Below are 13,116 nucleotides of genomic sequence, written 5' to 3'. Positions count from 1 at the left end.
ACTCCTTTTTTTTCCAATGGTGATTTGCTAGAGGTGTGCATCTCTTCCACCCCTGGCATTGAAATCTCCCAGAAGAATCATCCTTGTCGTCTTTGGGGATGTCTTTCAAGTCTGTGTCCAGTTGGGTGTAAAACTTCTCCTTCACATCATCTTCTGCATCTAGAGTTGATGCATAAGCACTCACAAGGGTTGCCTGTTGGTTTTTGGCAAGCTTCATGCAGAGTGTCATGAGATGCTCATTGATACCGACAGGGACTTCAGATAGGATCTTTGTCACTTTGTTCTTGAGGTAACTCCTACTCAGTGAATTTGTTTTTCTTCCTTTGGGGTTCCTTTCCAGAAAAAGGTGTACCCTCCACCTTCTTCTCTTAGTTGACCTTCTGGTCTATGCATTTCTGCCAGGGCAGCTATGTTGATGTTAAATCATTGGAGCTCATGGGCTATAATTGCTGTGCATCTTTCAGGTCGTCCCCTATATGGATTGTCCATTAAAGTCCAAATATTCCATGTTCCAAAATTTAATCTTCAATTTTGACCACATAGAGGTGAGCCCACTGGACACAGTTATCCAGTCAGGAAGGTTGAGGTGGACTATGTTTAGGGCACCTTTTCTAGCCCCCTCCCCATACGGGGTGAGCAGAGCAGATCCTAAATAGAGTTGCTCAGTTGTGGATGCAGCTGCCGGACCGTTCTACCACTTAGGTCCTTAAAACAGACCAACTGATACACACATCTACCGCCTATGTGCTGGTCCATGACTAAAAGCTCCTGGACTTCACAATCCTGCTCCCATCGCCATTCGCAAGTCACCGTAGGGCTGTGGTCACCAACCCGTTGATTGTGATTGACTGGTTGATCGGGAGGGCTTGATCAGTTGATCGCGAGGCGTTTGGGGCCCCCTCATTTCCCCCCACCCCCAAGAAGCCCCAATACCTACCTCCAGAGACAATGGAGGCAGTGCCCACCAGCTTCCTGCGGGGTGAATGGAAGTCCCGCAGCTGCGTGTGACTTCCGGGGTTTCAGGAAGTACGCTGGCTGCTCCCCCTCCCCCAAGCAGCCAGCGCAATACCTGAAAGGCCAGGTCTGTGGTGTGCTGGGGACATCCTTCTCTGCAGGGGAGAGGGGGGAGGAGTCCCCGGAGGAGATGCGCGCAGACTTCCCTGCTCTGCGGGGGGGAGGGGAGAGGAGTACCTGGAGGAGGTGCGCACCAGGATGTCCTTCACCTGCAGGGAGGAGGGGGTAGGAGTCCCTGGAGGAGGCATGCGCCAGGACATCCTTCCCTTGTGGGAGAGGGAGGGGGTAGGAGTCCCGGGAGGAGGCGCATGCTGGGGACTCCCTGTTCCCTGCCCCCACCGACACCCTGTTCCTTGCCCCAGCACCCACCGGCAGCCTGCCACCTGCCCCATCACCCTGTGCCCTACCCTCACCAACACCCTGTTCCCCACCCCCGCACTCTGTCCCCTGTCCCCTGCTCCCACTGGCACCCTGTCCCCTGTTCCCATTGGCACCCTGTCCACTGCCCCCACTAGCATCCTGTCCCCACCCCAGCACCCACTAGCACCCTTGCCCAGTACCATGTCCCTGCTCCCACCAGCACTGTTGGGGCCACATAAGTGAGGCTTGGGGCGGGGGGGTTGGAGGAGCTTTTTTTTTTCATCTCACTTGTGTAGCTCCAACTGACTTTTCTGTGGGTCAGTGACCCCTGACTCAAAACAGGTTCCCCACCCTTCTCATAAATAAAGACAATGCTGAAACTTTTTGTGTTTGACATAATATTTTATTTAAAAATAAAGCCTGGCCAACAAACCCCCAATTGTGGCCAAACCCCCATCTCACTGCAGCATTATAACACTCCTGTACCGCCCCCCTGAGCCTATCATATACTGGAACTGTCCTGAGCCTCTCACATCCCCAAACTCCTGCACCCTCACATCCCCAGTCTTCTGCCACAACACTTCTGCACCATCCACACACTGCCAGTCTGTGTCCTGTGCCCATCATACTCCCAACCTCACATACCCCAACCCAGACTCCTGCACCTCCACAACCACAAGCCTGTGGTTTGCTCAGCACCCCAGCCCTCCACCTGACCCCAATGCTCCCCAGCCTGGAGCCCCCTCCCAGAGCCAGCATCCCCTTCTCCATCTCCTCTTGCATCCAGATTTCCTCCCAGAGCTTGTACCTCTCACCCCTCCCCACTCTCAAATCCCTCATTCCCACCCCAGAGTCCGCACCTCCTGTCTGAACCCAATGAGGGTACGTCTAGAGTACAAGAGTTTTTCAGAAAAACTCTTCCACATCCAGGGACGTGTTTGTTCTTCCACTTTTTTTTAGCGGAAGAGCAAACATGCTCTTTTGGGGACCCCTGTATTCCTCATTCCATGAGGGATAAGGGGGCTTCTGAAAGAAGGGGATTTTCGGACATTTGGCCCAGTCTAGACAAGCCAAATGTTGGAAGAACCACCTCTTACAAAAGAATTTTTTAAAAAGTGCCAGTGTAGCCGTACCCTGAGAGTGTATAAGGGCTGGGGATAGCAAGTGATGGAGAGGAGGAGAACAGAGAGGGCAGGGCTTCAAGGAAGAGGGGAGGCGGTCTTGGGGGAAGGATGGGGTAGATCTTGGCTTATTCTGACATTTAAAAAGTGATCTTGGGTGTAAAAAGGTTGGAGACCACTTCCGTAGGGCTTAAGCTTACGAGAGTAGTGCATAGGAAGATGCTTGCACATGACTTCTTTTAACATGGGGGGACTGTGGCACTGCAGCCACCACACAATCCTTGATGGAGAGAAGGCCCAGGACCAATGGCATGGAATTCACGACAATTGGGAGTCTCCTGTCCACTGGCAGCCTTCACAGCCATTGTAGCATTACCCTTGCTATCCTCTGCCTGTTCTGCCATTGAGCACTTTTAGGATCGTTATTCATCTGGTCCCTCCCCCTTGACCTTGCCGCTGTGGGTGTCCCTACCAGGAGTACAAGAGCCAACGGCATCACTCTCGGGTTCATTGGAACACACAAGCCCACTCATTACGACCAGGTGATGATCCAGAGCAAGAGAAACCCCTACATTAGTCCACTACAATGGGACAAAGGACTACACTATGTTAGAGTGTGTCTGTGGGATGTGCTACAGTTGAACTATGTCAGTTTATATCAGTTAAGGATCTAGCACACTGTTCCATGGTTAAGCAAATACTCTGATGTCTGGACATTTTCAGTTTCATAGGGTATGTTTACACTGCCACCCTAGTTCGAACTAGGGTGGCTAATGTAGGCATTCGAAGTTGCAAATGAAGCCCGGGATTTAAATATCCCGGGCTTCATTTGCATCTTGCCGGGCGCCGCCATTTTTAAATCCCCGTTAGTGCGGACTCCGTGCCCGCGGCTACATGCAGCACGGAGTAGGTAGTTCGAATTAGGCTCTCTAATTCGAACTACCGTTACTCTTCGTGGAACTAGGGTGGCAGTGTAGACATACCCCTATTGATGTAGGCCAGAAGGGAACATTAGATCAGCTTGTCTGACCTCCTGCACGTCACAGGTCATTAAATTTTACCTCATTCACACCCTAAATTGAACCCAAAAATTTCAGTTACACCAAAGTATTTTAGTCTTTAGGGAACTGAACTGTGTTGTGCCACAGGCCAAGAACGGGAGAGACCAAAGGGCCACTAGAGTCCAAAGCTCTTGCAATAGCAGGGTATTAATTAGGTTGAGATTGGTGCAGATGATCCCAGTAGCTACATGCCTCTCCTTGAGGCAAAGAAAAAGGAGTGGGATGGCCAGTAATGCCACATGCATGACTTGGAAATGTCCCATGCCACCAATGCGGTCCACAAGTTCGGGGAAATTCCTAGCTTGCAGGTGATGCTGCATCCATTAAAACAAATTACCAGGGACGATTGAAAAGAATATACTGTTCTCCCATATTGGCAAAATATCTCAGTGATCTGGCCAAAAAATAACAGCTGAGTGAAGCTGATTCACACTTGGGGTGCTTATACTGAACTTCGTGGAAGTTATGTGCTTCTCAGCAAACTGTCCTTTGATACCACGGGTCACAGTTGCCAAAAGTGGTGAGTTGACTTAATATCTTTGCAGGCTGCCACCTGCATTCAGGGGCTGTTGTTTTTCCTGTTGCTGCAGAAAGTCCAGTTGAACTGGTCCCAGTTTGCATTGGCAAATCATTTAGTCCCAGGTCAATGAGAAGACACCAGTTCTAGGAATGCTTGCTCATCTCCAAGGTTTTACCCTTGTGCAGACTGACTCGTTATATAAAGGCTTGATGGGCTCAGCCAGTTAAAGTTTTACATTGCTTAGTTGGTGGATTGAATCGGATAAGAAAATGCTTGGCACGACATGGCACAAAGGGCAGTGCTGGCAAAGGGACAAGTCTGCAGAGCACAGGGGACAAGAATGATGACCTGGTTAGGTGTTCCTCCAAGATGGGATCTCATGTTCGGTTATTGCACGTGTGTGTTGGAGGTTCATAATTCATTGACAGTAGACTGTGCCTTTCTCTTGGAACACAAGACACGTGGCTTCCTAAATGAACTGTGATTGTAAGAACACAGGAATTTTCAGAGTGGATCAGACCTGGGGTCAGTGCAATCCAGGGGTGGGCAAGAGAGTCTCCGCTGGTTGCATCCAACCCACCAAGCGGGCTGATCCAGCCTGCAGATGCCCTGCCGTTCCCCGGCCCCCAAGCTGATCAGGGAACATGCAAAGTCGCCTCCCCAGCTATGGGCATGCAATTCACTCTAAGCTCAGCTGGTGGTTCACTCTAAGCACCACTCACCTCTTGCAGGGCGGGGCAGGGAGGGAGAGACTTCGCGTGCTCTCCCACCCCTAGGCCCTGATTGACCTGAGGCAGGGCCCTTCCGGCGTGGCCTGGGGCCACTTCAAAAATTTGTTACGTGGCCCCTCTTCTACAATTATTTCCCATCCCTGGTATAATCCAATATCCTGTCTCTGACAGTGGCCAGCACCAGATGTTTCAGAAGTAGGTGTAAGAATGCCGAAGGAATCAGACTGTGGTCTCATCAAAGTCTCATCCTGATTTTGAATGGTTAAAGGTGGGCTTCAGCCCTAAAGCAGGAGGCTTGCTATCCTTTTCCTAGGCATTAGTTATGGCAATATTAGATACCCTTAATAGCTATATAAAAGGCCAGCCCCTCTCTGAATACTGCTAAATTCTCCTGTGACAGTGACTTCTCCACCTCAATTATGCTGGGGCTTGGGAACAACTAGTATGCACCTTTCCTGAGACGTCCCCATGGGAACTATCATGTTCTCCAGAACCTCAGCTTGGATTTTTTTTAAAATTGTAAATTTCCATTTGTTTGGGATCAGAGCAAGTGGTGGGCAAATAACTTGACATGGGCTTCCTGGTCAATGCAAAAATGGCATAAAAATGGCTACATGATCTTTGGCTGTATAAAGGGCAGAGCAGTGATAAGGAGCACTCTGTATATACAGTAGACTTCTGATAATTCAGAAGTTGGGACATAGGTGGTGCCAGATTATTGGATATGACGAAGTATCTGGAGGGACTGCATACTCCTAACCCAATCCCTCTCTTGCCCCCCCCCCCCAACCTTATGCTTGGGTCCCAAAGCTGCCAGTACAGCCGTGCATCTCCCTCCAGGCGCTTGGGCACGTGTGCTGAGCGGCCGGCTTTTCAATGAGCTGGCCGGGATGTCGTGCCTCACCCAATCCCCCTCCCCTCACCTTCTCCAGAGCCAAACACCTCCCCTCCCTGCTGTAACCCACGTGAGAGCGGCTGACCCGAGCGGTTCTGGGTTCCGTCCAAGTTCCGTCAGGAGCGCTTGCCATTTTGATGCCGGACTATCGAGAGTGCCGGACAGTTGGGTGCCAGACTATTGGAGTTTTACTGTAGCGTTGGTGAGAAAGCTGCACCTTTCACAAAGGTCAGATGCCGATGACTGGGTCTGTTAGGCCTTTCACAGCCTTAATCACTAGACACAAGGGCTTACACTGCCAGTCACACACCCTTCAACTCTCTCTTGGGCCCAAAGGCATTTCTGGGCGAGCAATCATCCATTCGTGTGGAAGGAATAACAAACATGGATGAGAATGCTACATCCCATTCCGAGGTGTGCTTGTTAAAAACCAGAGAGGATAGGATGCTGCAGAAAAGAGAGAAATTATTCAAGGCTCAAGAAAATGCCTGACAGTGATAGACTTGGAAAGGTCAGGCTGGTCAGGTCAAGAGGTGAGCTGCTTATAGTGTAAAACACCTTTATGGAAGGAAAATACCAGGCTCTAATGGGATGCTAGGGAGGCTTTCACCCCAGTTCTAGATGGAGTTTAAACCTATCAGGGAAAGGCAGGACAAGAACCAAAGGCTGGAAGGTGAAGCCAGACCAATTCCAGTCAGAAAGCAGATACCAGTGTTTCACAGTGAGGGGGATTCACCATTGGAAGAAACTCCCCGGGGAAGGGATGGGTTTCTATCTCCTGGAGCACTTCCTGCAAGAGCTGTAACCAAACCCCAGTTGTTGGGCTCAGAGCAGAGACATCTGGGTGACTTTCTCTGATCTGTGATTATACAGGAGGCAAGGCAAGACAAGACAATCAGATGGGGTATGCCTACACTACAATGTTAGTTCGAACTAACGGACGTTAATTTGAACTAACATTCATAGCCGCTACACTAGCGCTCCGCTAGTTCGAATTTGAATCGAACTAGCGGAGCGCTTAGTTCGAACTAGGAAAACCTCATTTTACGAGGATTAAGCCTAGTTCAAACTTACTAGTTCGAATTAAGGGGTGTGTAGCCCCTTAATTCGAACTAGTGGGAGGCTAGCCCTCCCCAGGTTTCCCTGGTGGCCACTCTGGCCAACACCAGGGAAACTCTATGCCCCCCTCCCGGCCCCGGACCCCTTAAAGGGGCACGGGCTGGCTACGGTGCCCGTGCCAGGTGCAAGCCTGCCAGCACCCAGCCAGCAGACCCTGCACCTGGCACGGCACAGAGCCACCCACCCGATGCCCCCAGCCCTCCCCCTCTTCCCGGGACCAGGCTAGCGGCTCCCGGGAGCTTGCCCGGGACCGCAAGAGGCGGGCACCTTCCTGGGCTAGTGCGGACATCGTGGACCTTGTCCACGATCTCCGCACTAGGCACAGGAAAGTGGCCGGCTAGGGCAGGAGAGCTGCCAGCCTGGCCACCCAGGAGCAGGTGTGCATGAAAATCAAGGGGGTCCACTGAGACCCCCGACCCTGAGCCCTGAGCTTAAAATGGCCGTCCTGGGTCAGACCAAAGGTCCATCTAGCCCAGTAGCCTGTCTGCCAACAGCAGCCAACCCTAGGGACCCTGGAGGGGATGGACCGAAGACAGTGACCAAGCCACTTGTCTCGTGCCATCCCTCTCCAGCCTTCCACAAACTTTGGGCAGGGACACCACTCCTACCCCCTGGCTAAGACTACTCCATGGACCCAACCTCCATGACTTGATCTCACTTCCCTTTAAACTCTGTTCTAGTTGTAGCCTTCACAGCCTCCTGCAGCAAGGAGTTCCACAGGTTAACTATTTGCTTTGTGAACAACAACTTTCTGTTACTAGTTTGAAGCCTGCTACCCATTCCTTTCCTTTGGTGTCCTCTAGTCCTTCTTTATGGGAACTCATGAAGAACTTTTCTGAATGCACCCTCTCCACCCAACTCCTGCTTTTAGAGACCTCTATCCTTTCCCCGCTCCATCTCCTCTTTTCTAAGCTGAACAGTCCCAGTCTCTGTAGCCTCTCTTCATCTGGGACCTGTTCCCAACCCCTGATCATGTTAGTTGCCCTCCCCTCTCCCAGCCTTTCTCTTCCCCTCTCCCACCTCCTTTTCCCAATGTCCCCCAGTTTTGTTCAATAAAGACAGAGTCAATGTTGGAAGAAACGTTATCTTTATTTTGTACATCAATAAGAAGGGGGGCTAGGGAGGGGTAAGTGGAAGGAGGTGAGGGAGGAATGGAGTACGAGCACCCGATGGGGAGGACTGCGATGGCTCTGCGGGCTTCTGGGGGTGGAAGCTCTCCTGCAGCCCCCCGATTGCCCCCTCTCCCCAGATGGCAGCCTGCGGCAAGTGCAGCCGGTCTGATGGCCGAGTGGTGTGATGTGCCCAGTGTGGGTACTCCGGGCAATCCAAGCCAGGACTGCTTTGCAAGCGGGGCGCCCCTTAGAACTGTCTGTCCGGGGTGGGGGTCGGGACCCTTTAAGCGCAGCCCTCGGCTAGCCTGAGACAGCATCTCCACGCTCTAAGTCCTCCTCTGATGCCCTGCCGGCACTGCTTCCGGCCATCCTTAAGCCCTGTTCAGGGTCCACTCAATGTGGACTTGCTAGTTCGAATTAGCAAAACGCTAATTCGAACTAGATTTTAGTTCTAGACGCGTTAGTTCGAATTAGCTTAGTTCGAATTAACTAATTCGAACTAAATTAGTTCGAATTAGCGCTGTAGTGTAGACATACTCATGCTTCCTTCTGGCTTGAAAAGGCATGAAGCAATGCAAATGAGTGGTTGTCTGAGGAACCATTGGTCTCCCAGTCTTGGTGCTTGTTCCTCACCTCTTTGGGCCAAGGTGGCAGGAGGGTAGCTTGGTTGCCAGAAAGCCACTTTGGGGCTGTTTGCCTGGTCTAGAGGCTACAGTGGTTGATCATTTGCTTGTGTTGGACGAAGGTCAGATGCCGATGACTGGGTCTGTTAGGCCTTTCACAGCCATAATCACCAGGTGCAAGTGCTCATACTGGCAGTCACACCGCCCCTCAACTCTCTCTTTGGCCCAGAGTGCATTTCTGAGAGAATGATCATCCATCCATTCATGTGGAAGGAATGACCTTGGGTTATTACATAAGAACATAAGAACGGCTGTACTGGATCAGACCAAAGGTCCTTCTAGCCCAGTATCCTGTCTACCGACAGTGGCCAGCACCAGGTGCCCCAGAGAGGGTGGACCGAAGACAATGACCAAGCGATTTGTCTCCTGCCATCCCTCTCCAGCCTCTGAAAAACAGAGGCCAAGGACATCATTTTATCCCCTGGCTAATACCTTTTATGGACCTAACCTCCATGAAATTATCTAGCTTCTCTTTAAACTCTATTATAGTCCTAGCCTTCACAGCCTCCTCTGGCAAGGAGTTCCACAGGTTGACTACATGCTGTGTGAAGAAGAACTTTCTTTTATTCGTTTTAAACCTGCTACCCATTCATTTCATTTGGTGTCCTCTAGTTCTTCTATTATGGGAACTAATAAATAACTTTTCTTTATTGGCCCTCTCCACACCACTCATGATTTTATATACCTCTATCATATCCCCACTCAGTCTCCTCTTTTCTAAACTGAAAAGTCCCAGTCGCTTTAACCTCTCCCCATATGGGACCCGTTCCAAACCCCTAATCATTTTAGTTGCCCTTTTCTGAACCCTTTCCAAGGCCAAAATATTTTTTTTGAGGTGAGGAGACCACATCTGTACACAGTATTCAAGATGTGGGCGTACCATAGTTTTATACAGGGGCAGTAAGATATTCTGTGTCTTATTTTCTATCCCTTTCCTAATAATTCCTAGCAACCTATTTGCCTTTTTGACCACCGCTGCACACTGTGTGGAAGTTTTCAGAGAACTGTCCACGATAACTCCAAGATCCTTTTCCTGATTTGTCGTAGCCAAATTATCCCCCATCATACTGTACATATAGTTGGGGTTATTTTTCCCAATGTGCATTACTTTACACTTATCCACATTACATTTCATTTGCCATTTTGCTGCCCAATCACTAAGTTTGGTGAGATCTTCTTGGAGTCCCTCACAGTCTGCTTCTGTCTTGACTATCCTAAACAGTTTGGTATCATCTGCAAACTTTACTACCTCACTGCTTACTCCTTTCTCCAGATCATTTATGAATAAGTTGAAAAGGATTGGTCCCAGGACTGACCCTTGGGGGACACCACTAGTTACCCCTCTCCAATCTGAAAATTTACCATTTATTCCTACCCTTTGTTTCCTGTCTTTTAACCAGTTCGCAGTCCAAGAAAGGACCTTTCCTCTTATCCCATGGCCATGTAATTTACACAAGAGCCTTTGGTGAGGGACCTTGTCAAAGGCTTTCTGAAAATCCAAGTATACTATATCTACTGGATCCCCCTTATCCGCATGCTTGTTAACCCCTTCAAAGAACTCTAACAGATTAGTAAGACAGGATTTCCCTTTACAGAAACCATGTTGACTTTTGTCCAACAAATTATGTTCTTCTACATGCTTCACAATTTTATTCTTTACTATTGTTTCGACTAATTTGCCCGGTACTGAATTTAGACTTACCAGTCTGTAATTGCCAGGATCGCTGCTAGAGCTCTTTTTAAATATTGGTGTCACGTTGGCTACCTTCCAGTCATTAGGTACGGAAGCCAATTTAAAGGATAGGGTACAAACCACAGATAATAGCTCAACAATTTCCCATTTGAGTTCTTTAAGAACCCTTGGATGAATGCCATCCGGTCCCGGAGATTTGTTAACATTAAGTTTTTCTATTTGTTCCAAAACCTCCTCTAATGACACTTCAATCCGGAACAGCTCCTCAGATTCATCACCCACAAAGGACGGTGCAGATTCAGGAATCTCCCCAACGTCCTCAGCCGTGAAGACTGAAGCAAAGAAATCATTTAGTTTCTCCGCAATGGCTTTATCATCCTTGATTGCTCCTTTTATAGCTCGATCATCTAGGGGACCCACAGGTTTTTTAGCAGGTTTCCTGCTTCTAATGTACTTAAAAAACATTTTGTTATTTCTTTTTGAGTTTTTGGCTAGCTGTTCCTCAAAATCTTTTTTTGCTTTTCTTATTACATTTTTACACTTGATTTGACAGTGTTTATGTTCCTTTCTATTTATCTCACTAGTATTGGACTTCCAATTCTTAAAAGATACCTTTTTGTCCCTCACTGCTTCTTTTACATGGAGGTTGAGCCACGGTGACACTGTTTTCTCTGCTCTGGTGATCAGTGTGGGGGAAGGGGAGCTGTGGGGGAGTGTGGGGAAAGGGGAAGGGGAGCTGTGAGTTAGATTCCTAGCTCTGGGAGGGGAGTAGGGTCTAGTGGGTGAGAAGAGGGGGGAGGGGGAGAATGTCGGACTGAGGGACATCATAATACAGGGGGACTGAGAGTCAGGGCTACTGGGTTTTTATTCCCAGATGTGGCTGAGAAGGAGGTTCTAATGGTTAGAGCCAGGGGACTGTGAGACTCTTGGGTTCTGGTGCCAGCTCTGGGAGTAGAGTGAAATGGGCTCTGGGGGGAGGGGTTAGTGATTAATTTGAGAGCCTTGGTGTTTGAGTTCTGGTCTTATCTCTACAAGGTGTTTATGGTGTAGCAGTGGAAGAGGGAGGGCCTGGCGTTTGGATTTCTGGGTTCCGTGGCTGTGTTGGGAGGAAGTAGATAGTAATCTAGTGACCAGAGCAGGGGATTGGAAACTGAGGTGCTTGGATTTTGGTCCAAACAGCAGGAGAAGTGTTAGCTTGTGCTTAGAGTTGTAGAGGACTGATAGCTGGGAGTCTTTGGCTCCATCCACAACTCTGAGAGAGGAGTGGAGTCTAGTGGGGAGAGGAGACTCTGGAGTTTTATCTCTAGCACTGCCACTGACTTTCCATCTGTATTCTTGGGCATTTTGCTCTGTGCCTTACTTTGATACTGTGGAAGACGGGTACAGTCCTAGGTGCTGACTCCTTGGGTGCTCTGGGGCTTAGTACACATGGGGGAAATAGGGGGTGCCTAGCACCCATTAGCCACAGTGGTTCTGGAGGCCCTGGGTCTGGCTGCTACTGAGCAGTTTGGCAGCCCCTGAGGCAGCCAGCATAGTAGTATGCAGCTGGCACAAAGTGCTCAGGGAGGCGGAGAGGAGCAAACAGCAGGCACATGGGCATAGCCTTAATGGAGGAGGAGGTGAAGTGGGGACAGGAAGAGGCAGAATCGGAGAGGGGCCTCGGCATGGAGCACCCAGCAGGAAAAAAAAAGGCAGCACCTGTGGGTACAATAATATTCACCAAACTCCCATGGGGCTGGGAGGCTTTGTCAAGCAGTCTGCAAAAAGCTCACACAGAGAAGGGCAAAGTACGATTGTATGGGATGGCTGTGTTCTCTTCAGCACCCCACAGGCCGAGGATGTAACCAGAACCAGCGTCTGTGTTTGAACTCTGAGCAAGACCTCCAAAGAATGCAGAACCCTCCCGTGGAGAACACGGCTGAGCCAAGTGCCACAGAAACTGTTTATTTGTGGCAGCGTTTCACAGAGGAACTTTCTTTGTACAGTAAATAGATGTGTTCGCCCCAGTTCTAGGTGGAATTTATACCATAATGTATCAGGATATCTCTATAGATGAGCTACATTTTGATCCTTGTAAATTGGGAGTTTTTAAACATGAAAATGTGTATCTGATGAGCCCAAAGCAGGGGTACAAGGAGACAGTCTCAAATCCAACAGAAGCAGTTGAGTTAGGATCTGTCTATGCTGCAGTCATGGGCTAAGATTGCAACCCGAGCAGACGTACTTTCAATCTGGCTTCCTTGGCTCCAAGAACAGTGAAGCTAAGCAGCGCATGCATCAGCGTGGGCTAGTCCTGCAAATAATGACTCTGGGTTCCAGACAGACTTGTACAGTCTGTGCCGACGTACTGCTCTGGTACCTGAGCTAGCGAGACTAAAGGTAGCTCAGGTATGTCTGCTCAAGCTGTAGTCAGTCCCTCCATCTTGATTGCTATGGGTGTAACTGAGTGGTCCAGTGGTTAAAGCTAGGCATCAGCACTCTTGGGTTCTATTTCCAGTTCTGTGAGGGAAGTAGCGTCTAATGATTAGAGTGGTAGAGGCTGAGATTCAGGACCCCTGGGTTTGGTTATCAGTTCTGAGAGGAGAATGAAGTCTAGCGGGTCAGAGAAGTAGGAAGGAGGGTCAGGACTTCTAGATTCCATTCCCAGTTCTGGCTGGAGAGTAAGATCTAATGGTTAGAGCAGGTGGAGCTAGGAGTCAGGACTCTGGGGTTCCATTCTCAGCTTTGGAATGGGATGGAAGCTTCGCAGAGGCGAAAGTAAGCAGGTGAACCCTGGTGCGCAGCTCTAGCAAGGGTTGGCTAAGGAA

Source organism: Pelodiscus sinensis, chromosome 11 (genome assembly GCF_049634645.1).
Source record: "Pelodiscus sinensis isolate JC-2024 chromosome 11, ASM4963464v1, whole genome shotgun sequence".
Taxonomy (NCBI): domain Eukaryota; kingdom Metazoa; phylum Chordata; order Testudines; family Trionychidae; genus Pelodiscus; species Pelodiscus sinensis.
The sequence above is the reverse complement of the archived record's forward strand: the minus strand, read 5'-3'. Positions refer to the sequence as shown.